The following is a 9,134-nucleotide window of genomic DNA, read 5'->3' as shown; positions in this document are numbered from 1 at the left end:
AGGAAGACCTGAGTATATATCTGGTCTCAAATACTTGACTCTTGCTAGTTGGGTGACCTTGAGCAAGTAACTTAATTCCACTTGTCTCCCCAAAACAAAAATACAAACAGATAGATGAAGAAATTGAGTTCTAGAAAGTTTAAGTGAAAAACCCAAGGTCATATAGGTAGTAAATAGCAGAGATGTGAAGTGAACCCAGATCTTCTGACTCCAACCCAAGTCCTCTTTTCCACATGAACTGATAAAGAACAACATAAGCAGAATCAGGAAAATAATATACAAAATGACAAAAAAAAATCCAATTGGAAATGAACTAATGAAACTAAATGCTATATATTATAATGAATAAACTTGGCCCCTGAAAAAAAGTTGAGATTTATATCCATCCCCCCTTTGCAGAGGTGTAAGATTATAAATGTAGAATACTCCATAAAATGCCATAATCAATTGTCTTTGTTGTATTTACTGAGGTGATTGACTTTTCTCCTTTTTTTTAACTTTTGTTACAAGAGAAGACTCACTGAAAATGAGAAGAGAAAAGGACGTGTTCAGAAATAAAGTAGTTAATTAGTAAAAGCTAAAAGAAATTGATAAGAAATAAGATCTCCAATAGAGGTATGCTTATCCGGATGTATATTTTTAAGTTGTAAATAAATTCAGCTGAGAAAATAGTTCTCCATGTGGCTCAGAGTTAGAAAGCCAGTACCCTCAGGAATGTAACATGAACCAACTGAAGGAGGATATTACAGCTGTGGAAGTCAGCAAAGTATCTAAGACTACCAAAGATGAATAATGAAGCCTATGAAGAGTATTCACCACTAATTGTGAGCTAAGGGATGCACTAGGCAGGAAAAGTACAATGTGAGAAAACAAAGAGAGCCTAGAAGAGAACATAACTGTGGAAGAATGTATCTCAACCTCTCACATTGCTGAAACATGACCCAGAATATGCTGAGTGCCAGGACGTGAAACTATAGTGATACCTAGAAATAGGATTCCTGAGTATCATGTCTTTTCCTTCTCTGTAGATTCAGATGTGAATTTTTGCATTTATTAATTTACAAATAGTAATATTTTATATTTGGAGCCAAAGGAAAAGGAAAAATGAAAGCTACCAAACATGAAATGGCTTGCCTTTTTGTGGTAGTTTCCTATCATATAGAAGCAGAAGTTGCATGATCACTTTAAAAGTATGTTGAATAATAACTATCAAGTTATTAGTTAGAATAGCTGATCTTCAAAGTCCCTTCCAACTCTAAGATTGTATGACAATATCATCTCAAAGGTTAATTTCAAAAGCTAACAAAATTTCAGAATTTTATTCTATTTCATGAGAAAATGGCTCGATTTCTTCATTGATTCATTTGAATATATATCAAACCCTTACTTTATGTATTGTTCTACATAATGAGAGAAATAAAAGAATAATACAAAATATCATCATCATCATCATCATAATCTTAATAAAAAGGACAAAAGACAAGGAAAACCTAAAGACTGAATTTTTTTTTTAAAAAGAACAAATTCCCTTAAAAGTTCAAAAGAACAATTAGAATTTTGCTATTGGATAAGAATTTTTTATGGAATTGATTTTTGAGCAGCACCTTATTTAGAATATTAATCTAACTTCTTTTTCCCCATGGGGCAGTTGTGATTAAGTGAGTTGTAGCTAGTAAGTGTCAAAGTCTAGATTTGAACTTAGGTCCTTCTGACTCCAGGGTTAATTCTCTTTCCTCACCTAGCTGACTCTAATATTCTAATTTCAACAAATTAGAAAGGAAACAAGTGGCATAATAAAAACTTGGAGACAGTAGAATGACATTACTGGAATGTAAACATGAAGAAATAGAAAATATATGATTTTCAAAAATTGAATACCATGTTTGATAAGTTGCCCCCAAATATTCAAAACAGATGAAAAAAATTTTAACTAAAAAATACCTACAGAAATACCAGTATAATTTATCAAGAAACAAGACAAACTTTACAGTTGTAATTTCATGAAAAAATTTTACATTTAGACAGGACAAAAATAAAAAACATTTTCATATTCCCATTAGCACAGTATTGTTATTCTTTAAAGAAATAGAATAAAACATAGAATTTTTATATTTCCAAAAAACAAAATAAAGTTACACAAAAAGCTACAAATCTAAATCTAAGAATCTAAAAAATTTAGAAACTAAGTGTCATTCTTTCAAAAGAACCCAGAGGTGAATGAGTTATGCTGTGGAAAAAGAAATATAAAAGAAAGATAACCATCTTCAGGTAATAATGAAAGATAGCAAAAACAACAAAAATATATAGTCTTATGTGTACACAGTTAAACAAGACCATGAATGTGGAGAAACATAGTCTTTTTCTTTGGTTTGGTTCTTTTGTTTTGTTTTCACAATATTGTACACACAGAAACACTGAGAAAACAGCAGTGGACAAAAGAACCCAAAGCATTAAGAAAAGAGAAGGGAATCAGGAGGAAAACAGAAGTGACTGACAATTTAATTGCAAGCAAAAAAGGAAAACCTCATTTAGTCATTAGTAAATCAATATTATCTGACAGTAAGTTAATACAGAGGTATTCTTAGTTTGGGAGAGTAGAGGTGCAAAGTTAGGATTCCAAAAAAGCATTGATTTAGATTTAAGAGACCAATAGTAAACTTTCTATTGTTCCCCTGTCTTTAAGATTGTGAAAAGTTGGAAAGTAATATTAGGGGAGAAATTACAGAGGGAGCAGTGGAACTTTGAAAACCAAAAGTCATAGAATGTTCTGGAAGCTTGAGAAGTAATGACAGTTGGGAGATGAGACAGAGGTCTTGCAGTGAAATATAGTGAAGTGTGTGGGATATTTCAGGAGAATAGCCACTACAAGTCAGGACCATGCTTTTCCAAGCAACCTCCAATGGACTGGGTTGAAGTGATTGGAAAATCATGGACACAAAACACAGAGAAAAATATTGAACAATCTAAAGTGAGGAGGGCATGATATTAAAAGAGAAAAAAACAAGGAAAAAGATAAAGAATCAAACCAGTTTTCCAGATTCAGATTAGAAAGTATGCTCCACTATATTCCATCACCTCTGTCAAAAATAACATTCATGAGATTCCTCAGATTTCACAGGAGAGTTTCAAAGTACATTGTAAAACATTAATCATCAAAATTATTTGGTTATTTAATAAGAGTGCTACTGGGAACTGACCAATAGGAGCCCAGGTCTTCCAGAATGAGTAATATGTTCTACCTGGGGTGACTGTGTAGGGGGAGAGGGGGGTATAGGTTTGGTGATATTGTTTTGGGAAATGCATGATGTTATGTAATGGAGGGTCTCTGTCTCCAATTGTTCATATTTTGAGACAATTTCCTTTCTCCCTCCTACATGGTAGAAAAAAAACCTTTTAACTGACTGCTAAACAGGAAATGAACATGCATATGATAGACATGACTAGGCAAAATAAATCTCTCATTCAGGGATAATTAAGGCAAAAATGTCTCTAAGTCTCTAGGTGTTTAGAGAGGTAGCTCAAGTAGCCTGCTCTTCCCACTCTAGCTGATAGATGTCCTTTAATACATACTGTATTTCTCCATGTATAAGACACACCCTTTTTCTAAAAATTTGGGGTCTAAAAACTGGGAGCATCTTATGCAGTGGTTGTAGATTTTTTTGACATGCATTTCTTACTTTTTCTGCACTTGTCTTTGCACTCATTGTTTCACATTTATTACTGGTATATTAAGTTACATTTTGCCACAGAAATGGCTCAGAAAAGATTTTGTACAATGCTGAATTCAAATTCAAAGTGATCTAGTTTGCAAAACTGAATGGAAATCCTGCTGCTGAAAGGTCAGTTTGATCCTCCTCCAAATGAGAAAACAATCAGAGCCTGGCTATGGGAAGAAGAAACCCTCCTGAAAAATGCCCCTGCAGAAGATGGCCATGAGAGGTAAGTCAGCCAAATGGCCTGAGTTAGAGGGAGAGAGTGAAGAGATGTATTGAAGAGCAGAGGGTCATTGGAATTCCTGTGTCCACAAAGATAATTCAGCAGGAGGCCAGAAGAATTGCTGATGAAAAAGAAGTTTCTGATTTCCAAGAAGGACACTATTGGTGCTTCAGGTTCATGAAACATAATGGACTAAACATGTGTCCACACACTAGACTTGCCCAGAGAGAACTTGTGGTCAGCCCCAGACCACAACACAGGCAGGAGAGCAGGTAAAACCTTTCTTAGGACAGTGATTTATCCTCAAACACAGATGAGGATGAGCTAATGGGTGGGAGTTTTGACAGTGATGAGGAATTATATGAATTTTATGATGAATAAAATGAGTTCAATAACTTTATGTAATATTTATTAAAATTTCTGTCCCCAAAATTATGGTGCTACTTATACATGGGGAAATAACAGTGATACTGATCTTTCATTTGTTTTCTTACTCTTATGGTAGATAGAATGAATCAGGCTACAATCTTTGGAGATTCTAAAAGTCAAAAGAGTTAACAGTTTCAGAGAACAAGACTGGGTAAGATCCAACCCTATAGTGACCTGCTGGGTTCAGCAGTTTATTAAAGCAGAAGCTGGTACTTTTTGGCTTCCAAAAAAAAAAATGTAACTCATCCAGTTATGCTAAAGCCAGAAGTCAACCTGATGATGTATGTAGAAGGGAGAGGATATCCTAGGTCCCAGAGCTTGGAAGTACTTTTATTACTATGTTTTTCATTTAATATTCCTTTTCTTAAGGTAATCAAAGATAGTGAAGACATAGCTAACAATCAAATGATATTGGTGCATTAGTTACTGGTTGTATGATATTGGAGACATATTAATTTATCAATAGATATTGAGGGGAACACATAAGAATGAGGGTCTAAAAGACCTTACTCTAGGGACATAAGTTACCAGTGTTGATGGGGTTAGAAGAAGGAGGCTAAGAATCTAAATTACCTACATGGATTCATAGAATCAACTAGATAAATAAGAAACAGAAGCAACAAAAATTTAATGTTCATTACTTGATAAGTATAAAACAAATATAAGAATACCTCTTTTTTAACAACACTATTGGAAAAGCAGTGGTAGAAATTAACCTTAGACATATATATATATATATATATATATATATATATATATATATATATATCAAAGGGATCTAGAATAGACCTGCATTCAAGAAAACCTTAATTCTAATTTCTAATCCAGTTATTTACTAGTTGTGTAAGCATAAGCAAATCACTTTACTTCTGTCTGCTTCAGTTACCTCATCTATAAATGGGAATAATAATAGCACTTATCTCTCAGGGACATTATATGAATAGAATGAGGTAATTGTTGCAAAGCACTTTGCAAACTATAAAGTTGTATATAAATTCCACTGATTATTATTATTATTATTATTATTATTATTATTATTATCACATATTAAAATAAGGTCAAAATGTTTAAAAGACCTGAATATAAAGGCCATATTATGTTGAAAATAGAGGAGATTCAAAGGAGGTACTTTTTACAATTATGATTAAGGAGTCCATCGGGGTTTTTGCCTATGAATATTTTATTTTTCCCATTATATTTTAAAATAATTTTAACATTTTTTTTAAATTTTTAGTTCTAAATTCTTTCTCTCCCTCCCTCCCTCCACCCCCTCTTTCAGTTGATAAACAATTTGGAATTGCTTATGCATGTACAAACATGAAAAACATATTTTCATATTAGTCATGTTGTGAAAGAAAACACAGACACCCCCCCCAAAAAAAAACCTATGAAAAAATAAAATAAAAAATAATGTGCTTTGATCTGCATTCAGATTCCATCAGTTCTTTCTCTGAATGTGGATATTATTTTTCATCATAGGTCTTTCAAAATTTTCTTCAATCATTGTATTGCTGAGAATAGTTGCCCTTCATAGTTGATCATAATACAATATTGTGGTTACTGTATACTATATTCTCTTGGTTCTGCTCACTTCACTTTGCATCAGTTTATTTAAGTCCAGCTTTTTCTGAAATCACCCTGTTTATCATTTTTATAACACAAAGTATTTCATTTTAATTATATACCACTTATTGTTCAGTCATTCCCCAAGTGATAGACAATGAATAGGAACTATTGTTAAACAAAGGTTAGAAGCAACTTGAAAGACAACCTAGACAATTTAGATTACATAATAAGTCAAAACTTTTATATGAACAAAATCAATGAAGTTAAAAGGAAACAAGAAAAAATTCCTTGGGGAAAAAAATTTTGTATTATGTATGTTGATTAAAATCCAATATCTCTAAGGAATTCATATGGATATATAAGATCAAGAGCCATTCCACAATGAAATCAAAGCATATGAGCAAGTCAAATTCAAAAGAAACTCAAGAATCAGGACATCTTTATAAAACCAACAAGATCACTTGTGCATGTGCAAACCTGAAGTATCTTTAGGAGAGGTGGGAGGGTCTTATTTAATTTCAACTGATTGACTGTGTACTCCTGGTGTTACAAGCAAGAAAGTTTCAACTATCCTGCAAAGATTTAAGTTGCAAGTAAAGAATATTACAGATATAGGTGAAACTCAGGTTTCCAGCAAAATCTGAATCATTTTGCAGGAGATTCTTTAACTACTGGAGAAAAATGCTGATTTAAACTGTGTGTCCGTGTAAGAGGAGTAGTTACTTCAAAATCTATCTCTCTTCATCACAGGAGAGAAGTCCCAGAAAGAATCTAGAAGCAGAAATATCTGTTTCTAGAAAACTAGTATCTCTCCACTCCAAAACTCTCCCAACAACTCCTCCCTTCACACTGGCATATAGTCTTGACTCTTCACCTATTTCAAGACTCTCATTCATAATGATCTAGGCTTTACTGGAAACCTAGGGTTGGGAGGAAAAGGACAATGCAAAAGAAAGAAAAAAATGATAAGGAAGGAGTGGTGAGGGTAATAAAGATCTTCCTATCAGACAGAAAAAGATTAGGGCAGAAAACTAAAAGATTTTATGAATTCTAGCAGCCAAGAGTATATAGTTTCACAGTGAATAAAATCATTATTAACAAGCCTCTGATTATTCTCTAGTGTTGGGAAGTTATATGTGGACAAATTATGAAACTGCAAAGGACATTCAACTCCATTCCTGGCTTTCAAGCATGTATTTCTTTGGGACTATTGATTGGTTGCAGCCCATTTAGCATATTCTCATGCACTATTATATCCAGCAGAATCACTCTAAAAAGAGCATGAAATTTTTCCTCTGAGACAAGCTTGTTAAAGGAGTTCAATAAATGTTACTCCTCCTCCACAGATTGCTTGTCTCATTCCCCATATTGTGTGTTTGAAGTCTTCTCTTTTCTTTCAATTCAGCAAGCATTTATTATTTACTGTATGACAAGAACTGGGCCAGTTGCTGTCAATACAAAGACAAAAAGGAAGCTGTCTCTGTCCTCAAGAAGGTTAGGTTTTTATTGGGGGGGGGGGGGAGTAACAATACCTCCACAGATAAGTAAATACAAAATAGCTACAAAATGAATAGAAAATATTTTGGAGGGGAAAGACTGAAGCACTAACAACTGAGAGAATCAGAAAACATTTCTTATAGGAAGAAGATCCTTTAACTGAAGAAGTTCTAAGAAGGAAGCATAGGGGGAGAAGGAAGGGAGGGAAGGAAGGAAAGAAGGAAGGAAGGAAGGAAGGAAGGAAGGAAGGAAGGAAGGAAGGAAGGAAGGAAGGAAGGAAGGAAGGGAGGGAGGGAGGGAGGGAGGGAGGGAGGAAAGAAAGAAGGGAGGAAGGAAGGAAGGAAGGAAGGAAGGAAGGAAGGAAGGAAGGAAGGAAGGAAGGAAGGAAGGAAGGAAGGAAGGAAGGAAGGAAGGAGAAAGGTGGGGAGGGAGGAGGGAGGGAGGAAAGAAAGAAAGAAGGAAGGAAAGAAAGAAGGAAGGGGGAAGGATGGAAGGGAGGAAGAAAGGGAGGGAGGGAGTAAGGAGGGAGGGAGTAAGGAGGGAGGGGAGAGAAGGGAGGAAAGAGGGGAGGGATGAGGGAGGGGAAGGAGGGATAGGAGAAAGGAGGGGGAAAGGAGGAAGGGAAGGGATAGAGGGAGAAGAGGAGCGAGAAAAAAAGGAAAAGTAACAGAGGTGAAATGACTACTATTGTTACAGAGTTACTAATTATCTGAGGTACCATGTGAACCCAGATCTTTCTGGGTTCCCCAGTTCCACCCCAGTTCTACCATTGTACCATCTAACTGCCTCAATTATAGGAACATAGGATCAAAGTCGTCCATCTGGAAAGGATGGACCTAAAAGTCAGCTAGCACTATACCCTTTTCCCTATTCATTTCAGAGACAGAAGCAGAGACTGCTCAGAAGACCTATTCAAAGTAACACAGATGGGAACGTCATGTAGAGATATGATTGGAAAGACAATTTGTCTAGAATGCAGATCATGTCGTGGGGAGTAATGTCTAGACAGACCCTATAGGTAAATTCATTGAGTCAGACATCTTTTTATTCTATTCTAGAATAGGAAACCTCTAAAATGTCCTGAGACAAGGAGTGACATGGTCAGGCATATGCTTAAGCAATATGTATTGGCAGCTGAAGGAAGGGTAGATGGAGAACAAGAAAGAATAGGAACAAAGAGACTTCTTCGAATACTACTGCAATATTCCAGGAAGTAGATTAAGAGGGATTAGGAACTCCTTATCTCTTATAATTTTCATTCACTTACTTTCTACTGCAGGTATTTCTCTCCCCAGATAGTTTGAATCATCTTCAGAAAGGCATCCTATCTTATTCAACCAGGTAACCACCTTAGCACCACACAAAAGAATCTTACAAGATATCCATTAAATGCTTATTGAAGTAAATTTATAAGTATTCATGGAGCAGACAGTGAAATGGCAATTATGATAAAAGTCTAGTCCTAGAGCCAGGTTGTCCTGTGTATTCAAATCCTACTGGAGATACTTACTAGTTGTGTGATCCTCAGTAATAAATAATATTAATAATTAATAATAATAATATTTATGTAACACTTACAATATGACAAACACCATCCTAAACACTTTACAATTATTATCTGATTTGATCCTCACAACCCTGGGAGGTAGGTGTTATTATTATCCTTATTTTACAGTGGAAGAAACTGAGGCCAACAGGTTAAGTGA

The sequence above is a fragment of the Macrotis lagotis genome, chromosome 1, assembly GCF_037893015.1.
Source record: "Macrotis lagotis isolate mMagLag1 chromosome 1, bilby.v1.9.chrom.fasta, whole genome shotgun sequence".
In the NCBI taxonomy this organism is placed as follows: domain Eukaryota; kingdom Metazoa; phylum Chordata; class Mammalia; order Peramelemorphia; family Peramelidae; genus Macrotis; species Macrotis lagotis.
The sequence above is the reverse complement of the archived record's forward strand: the minus strand, read 5'-3'. Positions refer to the sequence as shown.